This window comes from Capsicum annuum, chromosome 1 (genome assembly GCF_002878395.1).
Source record: "Capsicum annuum cultivar UCD-10X-F1 chromosome 1, UCD10Xv1.1, whole genome shotgun sequence".
Classification (NCBI taxonomy): domain Eukaryota; kingdom Viridiplantae; phylum Streptophyta; class Magnoliopsida; order Solanales; family Solanaceae; genus Capsicum; species Capsicum annuum.
In genome coordinates, this window is record NC_061111.1 from 191,577,797 (window position 1) to 191,587,625 (window position 9,829).

Below are 9,829 nucleotides of genomic sequence, written 5' to 3' on the forward strand. Positions count from 1 at the left end.
TCTTTTTCACCTTTTCACAATTTTTTTCTCTTTTATTTTTCTTTTGCTACCACACCCCATCCTTTTTTTTTTAATTTTACCCTTCTACATACCCACTTTATACTACGCACCCCTATGATAGACACACTCAACTTAGGCATTTTTCTTGAGTTGAGGTACACAATATCCAAGAAGGACCAGGTCCAAAACAGGTTCATTATAGCACAAATGGGAAAGTGAATAGGTGAAAATAAAGAAACAACCTACAAGGCTCAAAACAGGGATCAAGGGGTACTATTTTACACATCGAAGGTCATTTAGGTTAAAAGTGTACGAAAATAAAAAACAACCTATGATCCTTTCTTAACTGACTATCCTTCAACCTAGGCAAGACTAATCGGGCAAGTTTTGAATTCAACACACAAAGGGAACTAAGTAATATCTCACACACACATAACATAAAGTCAATAGTACAAGCCACTACTAATCCAGTTCATGCAATTGTTAGTAAGTGATTATCATATCCCTAATCCTAATGCCATATAAAGATCTACACTGTTCACATATATATACATTCACACTTTTCTAAAACACAAATTTTAGAGGGGTATCAAAAATTAATCAATCATGAAAACTGCCCTAAATACTTAAAAATCTCCTAATTACACAAAACATAACTCAATATGAAACAAAAGACAATACAAAATAAATTATCCTACACATGCCGATTCTATAATCATACCACGGTTGACAGGAAAAGAAGCACGACAACAAAAACCCATAGTAGCTATGGTATACCCCACCCCAAATAAGAAACTACACACTATCCTCAATGCATGAAAATAATACAAAATAAAGAGAAGTGAGAACATACTTGGGATGCACTAAGCGTTCGTGTCATGAGCATCCCCAGATGGGGGCATATCAGCTGGCGGAGACGGTGGTCATGGCGGTGCACTACTAGATAAATTTTCTTGCATGTGTTGGGTTTTCTTCATTCTTAGTAATTTCTTAGTGGTGGACAACATTAAGATCCTGTCTAAATTATTGCTACTTACTCCAAAAGAGGAGTAGTGATTAGAAAAAAAAGATCACAATAGTAACTTGAAAATTAATAGTTGATCCACACTACTAGGTATTATCTAAGTAAGATCGTTAACTATCATTTAATAACTAGAGATCCAAAAGGTAATAGTTAACTGGGATCCAAGATAAGGGTTAGTAAGGTGACATCCTGAGACTCAAAAGGTAAAAGGTAAAGTCCATATGCTCTTCTAAAAGACTGTTGATGGTACATAACTTATTAGCTTCTGCATGCAAGGTATTGGAATAGTTCGATAGTGCACAATAAGTTTACTGAGTCGAGAAGCCAGGGGGAACACAAGCCTAGTGTTCATCTTAGATTGTTTACAACCAAGAGCAACCAATTCTTTTCCTTTTTCTATTTCAGCAAATTCCCCCTTTTTACTTTCCCATATTTCTTGGCGATTATAATAAGTTTGAGATATATTTTTGGTCTATTACCTTTAGGATCGATCCCAACCTAGTTGTGTTACTATTTTACTGCTTTATCCTTCTAAGGAGGGGTATTTTGGGCATTATTAAATTTTGGCACCATTGTTGGGGAATATGATTTTGGAGTTCTTTATTAAAGTTGGTGGAGTTATTGGGTTTTATTTTCTTTTTTTTTGTTTGTTTGGTTGACCTAATTTTCTTGAGATGACGACCTGGCCAGAGAAAGTATGGAATGATGATGACTCCTTATTTATTTATCCTTGTCTTTTTGATATGATGCATTACTACAGAAGTATGATAACTATATTGTTAGAACATAATAAGAGCATACTTGACATGTTGGTGCTCCTGGAAAAAAGAAATCAATATCGTATGCAAAGGGTCGATAGGTTTGTATTAGATATATACTACTTATCATTGGAGCTAGATGCAAAGGTGACTGCGTGTAATGCCCAAAAAATTAGTTATGGGTGGTATGAGACTGAAAAGTTTTTGAAAAGCCAACTGGAGGAGCTAAAATTGAAGGAGTCAAAAATTGATCATACTTTTATGGATAGTGTCATGCTTAAGAAGAGCATACTGGAGTTATGTGGGGATATAAAAAAGACTTCAAATTCTGAGTTGGGGTGTATTGGACCTCATTCTCAGCATTTTTCCATATTGTGTTTGGATAGTCAAATCTTGATCGAGCCATCCGAGCTTGAAGAAAAGTGCAAAGAGAAGGAAATATACATTTATATTCTTGAATTTGCTGAGCCAGAATCAAATAAATACATTCCTCACTTAAGGTTCAAGAAGTAAAACATGCCATATCTACTGCGTGGGTCCTTTATTTTTATACCTATGCCCATGAGCATAATGGGAAATCAGAAAAACAATTAGGGGTGTAGTTCATAAGTTCAAAGTGGAAAGAGAAATTCAACGGCTAACTCTTGGGCTACCTTGATGAAGTTTGAGTAATCAGGGAACCCATGGGCTTGTTGGGAAAGTCTGAGTACCCAACCAAGTCCCGTCATAGCATGATGTGAAATCAGGCGCTGCTTAGGAGGCAACCCAAGGTATTTTGTTGCTTGTATTCATATTTACATGATTGATATCAGATCTTCGCACCTATGATGCCACATGTATGTTTCTAATTCTCTTGTTTTGGTTTGATGCAATGGGACAATACGTGATTTTAAGTTGGAGGTAGGACTTCTTGTGGATCTTGATGTCCTCTTTGGATTTTTATTGCCGTTCCTCTTTTATCCGGAGTCTTGTTCCTAGTAGATCCAGAATGTTTAGGTGTATTGTGTTTTGTTTCATGATGGTTTGTGGTTAACTAGGAGAAAAATAAGTATCTAGGGCAATTGACATATTTTTGTTGATTTTTGAGATAAATGATAATACCTCTCCAATTGTCTTTTTTGAACCATGTAATATGTGTATGTATGTGACTATTTTGAATCTTGGTATGACATTAGGATTAGTAACTATTGCATGAACCAGGATAGGTAGTAGCTTGTGATGTGACCCTGTTCTATTTATGTGTGAGATACTACTTAGTTCACTTTGTGTGTTAAATCCAAAACTTACCCGGTTAGTCTTGCCTAGGTTGTAGGATAGTTGGTTAGGAAAGGATCATAGGTCGTTTTTGATGTTAGTCCACTTTTAGCCTAAATGACCTTTCCATTGTGAAATAGTATTCCCTTGATTCCTGTTTTGATCCTTATAGCCTATTTCTTTGTTTTCACCTTCCACCATCTCATTTGTGTTACAATGAACCCATTTTGGCCCTGGTCCTCCTTGGACATTATGCACCTCAACTCAGGCAAACAACCTAAGTTGAGGGTGGCTATCATAGGGGTGTGTAATGTAAAATGGGTGTGAAGAAAGATAAAATAAGAGAAAAAGTTAGTAGGACTGGGCGTGGTAGTGAAAGAAAAGAAAAAGAAAAATAAAGGAATAAAAGAAACCACATACAACCTAAATATGCTTTAAAATAAGAAGGGAGAAATAAGGGCAAAAATAAATTAAAAAATAGTTAATAAGTGAGACCCCAAAGTTAGTGTATTTCCAAGGAGGTGTAGTCACTTTAAATGTCCATATGTATCATACCATCCTCAAGCCTATGTTACAAGCCGAGTAAAGTCCTATAGTGATCCTAACTTGACTGTCTGAAAGTTAAGTAACGAAAATAAGGGCAAGACTATGGTATTTGACATGCATTGACTGGAAATTCTTTTGTGATTGTGAGTGTCTCTTGATCGTCCCTGCATTGACATGCTTAATTTGATATATGAGTGAGTAGGACTTCTTTTATGTAATGGCACATGGGTTGTATTGCTAGTTGCTTACTTGTTTGGGTAGTGTAACTTATACATATGCATGGTTGTTTGTTGCTAATGTAATGCCATAGCTTGATTCCTTTATGTCCCATTGTTGTGCTTCATTAATACATACAGTTGGGTTTTAAAGTATTAAACTTGGAGAGGGTAATGATCTTGAGCTTAAATTTGATGATTGAGTGCCATAGGTATCTCAGGTTTCTCTTGGTTAAGTATCTTCGTATTGGTTTGTTACGTTTTGTTGCCTAAGGACATGAAACATCCTAAGTTGAGGGTCTTGATGTTCTATAGAAATATAGCACTTACGATGCTTAAAACTATGAGAATATGCATGTACTTAAGACTATTTTGTTAGATTTGATGTGTTTTTGGAGTGTTTTGCAGGAAATTAGGTTTTGGATACTAAATTCGAGAAAAAGATGAAAAGTGATATTTTTGTCCATTTACTTGATCATTATTGGGTATTCTTGACACTTTCTGGATTATATGTGACCAAAGCATGTGGTTAAAGTTGAAGATTTGAACTTGGTCTCAAGTGCCAGAGTTGAAGATCCCGAGAGTTGATAGTGCTTCAGTAATTTGGCTATAACTTTTCACCTAGATGTCGGATTAAAGGTGAAACTGGTATCATTGGAAAGAATATTCAATTATCTATTTGATGGTAGGGACTTTTGTATGGTGGGGATTGGTATCATTTCTATGTATCCCAATTACACTCCTATGATGTTTTTAAGACCTATTATGTATGGGTGATTCAATTATCCTACTTTAGTTAGGATTTGAACTCTAGGGTTTCTTATAACCTATAAATAACCTTTAGGCTTTGTTTAGTTTATCAATTTAGAAATTATTCAGAAAAACAAATTCACATAATAATTGATTGAGAAGGAGGGCCCTTTTTAGGACAAGTTCTCAAACATCTTGTTCTTGGTTTCTTATTCAATTTAAGACTTTGGAATTTCTTCTCTTATTATTGTGAGATTGATTTTGTAATTTTATCTATGGATTCCATGATTGATCTCATAACTATGAGCGACTAATTCCCTTAGTTAGGGTTTTAGGAACCCCGATAGATAGAGGAAGTTCCAAGTCATTCTAAATAAAGATTCTTGCATGTATTGGGTTTTATTCATTCTTATTGATTTCTAAACGGTGGACAATGTTAAGATCCCACCTATATTATTGCCACTTCCTCCAAAAGAGGAGTCGTAACTAAGAAAAGAAGATTACAACAGTAATTTGAAGATTAATGGTCGATCCACGCTACCAGGTATTATCTAAGTAAGATCGTTAACTATTATCTAATAGCTATAGACCCAAAATATGATAGTTAACTGGGATCCAGGATAAGGATTAGTAAGGCGACATCCTGAGACTAAAAAGGTAAAGGGTGAAATCCATCTGTTCGTCCAAAAGGCTATTGATAGTACATAATTTATCTAATTCCACATGCAAGGTATTGGAATAGTTTGACAGTGCATGATAAGTCTACTAAGTTGAGAAGCCAGGGGGAACACAATACTAGTGTTCATCTTAGATTGTTTATAATCAAGAGAAACCAATTCTTTTCCTTTTTCTATTTTAGCAAATCTCCCCTTTTTACTTTCTTACATTGCCTGGTGATTTCAACAAGTTTGAGAGAGATTTATAGCCTATTTCCTATTAGATAGACCCCAACCTAGTTGGGTTACTCTATTTTTATAGTGAACAATTTATCCTTCTAAGGAGGTGTAGTTTGGGCATTATCAAAGATCAACTCTGACCACTCTCACAAGTGTATGATCAAGCTGTGGCTGCTCTATGAATTTCACTAGGACTTGAGCTCTACACATAAGAAGAACTACTGTATCTTGGTAGGATGCATAAATCTCATGTACCATGGTGAGGCTATAATAACTGAGTGGTTTGGTGATCTACTCTAACTGATATAGATCGAATGCAACCCATAACTCTGGTACTCAAATCAAACCAGATATATCAATCCGACGCTCCTTATAAATAAGACTCTTAGGCCTGCTTGCCTCTAAAATATGACTGTCCATATTAAATATCTCTTGCATATCCTCTACACACTACCTCAAAGATACCTCCATGGCAAGTGCGGGTGTAGGACTCTGGCCCTGTTGTACTGGTGCATTGTGGGAAGACTGCTTTATACCCTTTTTAGACTGGGGTTTCTCTGACTGCTATACATGAGTGGCAGTTTCCTTCTCATACTGGGGTACTGCTGATGACTTCTCTTGCTCTGCATCCACGGATGAATCCTAGACCCCTTCTTAGACTGAGGGTCCTGAGCTTCAACCTGTGGATTAGTCTTATAATCTGCCTTCTCCTCATCTTTGTCATCATCTGGTGGAGGACTGTGTGGGGGTGAAATCTGAGTTGACTTCATCCTTGGACGGGCTGCAACAGCCTGAGAAGCCTGGCGCATTTGTCCTCAGTAGCTCTATATGTCACCCTACTTGCCGCCTTTCTACTCCTCTGAATTGGGTACTTCTCTACTGAATCACTAGGCTCGGGGGTCTTATCTCATCTCCTAGATATCTCACCCTTCTTCTTCTAGCATCTTTAGGTGCCATATGTACCTAAAAATCTAGTCGTTAATTTCCAATAAAAATGAGGGATAACAAAAGTTGAAGAAAAACTCAAAATTCAAAAAGTTCAAATTTTTCGTCAATTTTCACACCCCTATAACTTATTTGAAATCCAACAAGTCCAATGTGCACACACCTATCAAGAATCATGATTTTCAAAGAAAACTAAACATGCTCAACTTGTGATATTACTTTATTCGTTCAATTTCAACTTTCGATTGGGGCCTAACGTTACAATTTAATTCAAACAAGGCCCTACATTGAGATTATAGGCTACTTCAAGGCTCCTACATACAAGCATGATAGATTCTATATATTTTTCATGGGAACACACATATAAGTTTGTTTAAACAATAAATAAATCAATACATAACCATTAGAAACCGATAAAGTTACCTCTTTTATGCTAATTTGGCAGTGAACAAAGAAGAAATCAAGCCAAACCAAAGTTGGAACTTGTTTTTAGTATATTGGAACAAGTTGGTAGCTCAAGAAAATATCAATTTTACCTTTACTTAAGTGTGGGGTTAGTTTGTGTTTTAAGAGGGAACTTTGAATTTTAAAAAAAAATTGAGTTTTGAGGATTTGAATAAGTTTGAATAAGGCTAAGGATGTTTAAATATAGATAAGGGGTTGTTTTAGGTCTTATATAAGTGTTAGTGGGCCCAAAATTTTATTTAAAATTTAGGCCCACTCATGACCTAGCCGTGATATCTACATGCGCCTACCACATGCGGCCAGGCATGGGGTGCATGTGCCATATTGATCTTGGGTATATTTATATGTCCAATCACTGATATTTAACCTATTTGGACTTTTTCTGAGATCAAAAAGGTGCTATTCTGATTAAACTCGAGCTATAAGTGTGTTCCTTATCTAATGGACATGATTAGTGTGTGCAGGATTAAATTTTGATAGAATTAAATGTGATTGGATGCATTAAGGAGGTATGACAATGAAAGGAGCAATGAAGGCATTGGAACATGGTTTGGGAAGAAAATAAGTAAGGAAAAAGCTTTTTTAGGAAGTCACTATATCGCGATGAAGGGATAATCACCAGTGCTCGTGTTTTGAAGCCCACCATGTCGCAGTGGAGGCAAAATAGTCAATTATCACTAAGCAGAGTCTCACCGCGATTACCGCATCGCGGTAGGAATGTCGATGGGAAGGCTGGCATGACGCGGTAATAGGTAAAAGCGGGTTTATTCAGCCCAACTATAAAAGGGAAAATTCGCTAACAATTTGGGACACTTTTGGAAAGCATAGTAGCGGCGGAAAAACACAAAAATCTCTTTTTTAGGGTTCTTAGAATTTCTTTTGAACTTCTTTACTTCAAGATTAATTCTTGGTACGATTAATTACTTATTTTTTATGCTGAATTCAAACATGAGTGGCTAAACACCCTTGTTCTAGGGTTGAGGCCAAGAACATGATTACTCTTTGATATTATTTATCGTAGTTTCTTACTGGATTATCGTATGATTTATTCTTAATTTCTTGAGCTTACTATTTTGATGAGTGGCCACCATTAGAATAAATTTATATTTTTATATGAATCCGGGAGGAGAATCGTGGGATAGAATGAAGAAATTAAGGAGCAAGGTTCTCATCCTTTTGTTAAATAGAGGATTTGAATTAGCATCTAGGATAGGGATATACCTAGAAGCCTTGTTTGGTTTAATTTCATGAAGATAGCTGTATGAATCTAGATGAATTTTTGCATCTCTTTTAGTAGATGTACTTGTAATATTCAGATAGATAGAAGATTTGAGGTCGGGAGACCAAAATCGTACCATAAACCTTGCGATTCAATAATACGATACCTAACTAGAACGCGATAAGAATAAGGAATTGTATGATTGTTAGATGTGCCTCAACCTAGGAATTCTCATCATTACTGTTCACAACCGTTGCTTGCCTTGCTATTGTCATAAATTATTATTTCTTATTTAGTTACATTTTTATTCAAAACTTAAAAATCATCTTGATACTTTATAACACTTATGACTTCCTTATCTAAAACAAAAGTTGGTTGAATTGCTAGTTACATATCCTCATGGGAATGATATTTGACTTTCTAAGTCACTATATTACTTGTATGATCGTGTACACTTGAGTGTGTATTTGAATGCATTAATTTTTTGGCGCCGTTGCCGAGGACTAGTATAATTAGTAATTATCTAAATTTTAGCTGAATACAGGACTGACGAGAGATATAGAGTTGGTAGAGCCTTTTTTGAAACCAGAACTGGTATTTAAACAGAGGCAAAGAGCTCAGTATACCATTCAACAGGTTTAAATGGCTGAAAGAAGAGATCCGAATGTTGTTGATCCAAATGATCCTGTTGATCCAAATGCTGGACATGTCCCAGCTCTGGTCATCCCAACTGGTCCTGCTCAACCAGCTGCTAGACCTATTTGTAAGGTAGCAATCCCACTCATAAACCATGTGACTAACAATATTCGCAAGCCCGAGCTAGGTGGTCAATTTTAATTAAAGTAGAATATGGTACAGTTATTGAATTCGACTGGGCAATTTGCCAAATTTTCTCATGAAGACCCACAACAACATATGCATACCTTCATGGAAATAAGAGATACCTACATTCTTGCAGGGGTGAATACTAATTATGTCAGACTGACTCTCTTCCCCTTTTCTTTAATTGGGGAAGCGAAGAGGTGGTTACATGCTAAACCACCACTCTCCATTACTTCTTGGGAAGATCTATATCAGAAGTTCCTCATTCAATTCTTTCCATTAGGGAAGACTGCACGTTTGAGAAGCGAGATTCTAAGTTTCACACAGAAAGAAGAAGAAAATCTCTCCAAGCTTGAGAGAGATTTAAAAGTATGCTCAGAAATTTCCCTCATCATCATCAGTCTAATGATGAACATGCTCAGAAATTTGCCTCATCATCATCAGTCTAATGATGTTCTTGTTCATACTTTCATTGAGGGGTTAGAGAAAAATACCAAGATTCTCTTAGATTTAGTAGTAGGTGGTTCAGCTCTTGAGAAGGCTTATGATGAATTATACACACTGCTCAATCAGATTTCACAAAGGAACCCAAAATGGCATGCTGAATCGAGGAGTGCTCCTAAGAATATTGCAGGTATGTTAGAGGTAGACCAGTTTACTGCTTTATCAACTAAGCTTGCAGTAATGAAAAATCAGATGTTTACTTGGTTGAACAACATGAAGTTGGGGGTTCTACAAGCAGAAGCTACAACTAATGCAGTCCAACAGGTGAATTCTTGGTGTGAGGTTTGTGGAAGTAGTGAACACACGACAGATGTTTATGCGCTTAATCCATCTGTAAATTATGTGGGGAATACAAATCGTCCAGGACAACAGAACTTTGGTAACACATATAATCCTAATCGGAGGAATCATCCCAATTTCTTATGGGGTGG

At 36.2% G+C, this 9,829-nt stretch overlaps 1 non-coding gene across 1 annotated transcript; it reads right to left on the reverse strand.

Moving 5' to 3' along the window:
* Positions 1–9,188: 9,188 nt before the first annotated feature.
* LOC124891843 lies at positions 9,189–9,294 on the reverse strand. The gene has a single exon (XR_007049906.1). It is a non-coding gene; the product is annotated as a small nucleolar RNA R71 (small nucleolar RNA).
* Positions 9,295–9,829: the final 535 nt, after the last annotated feature.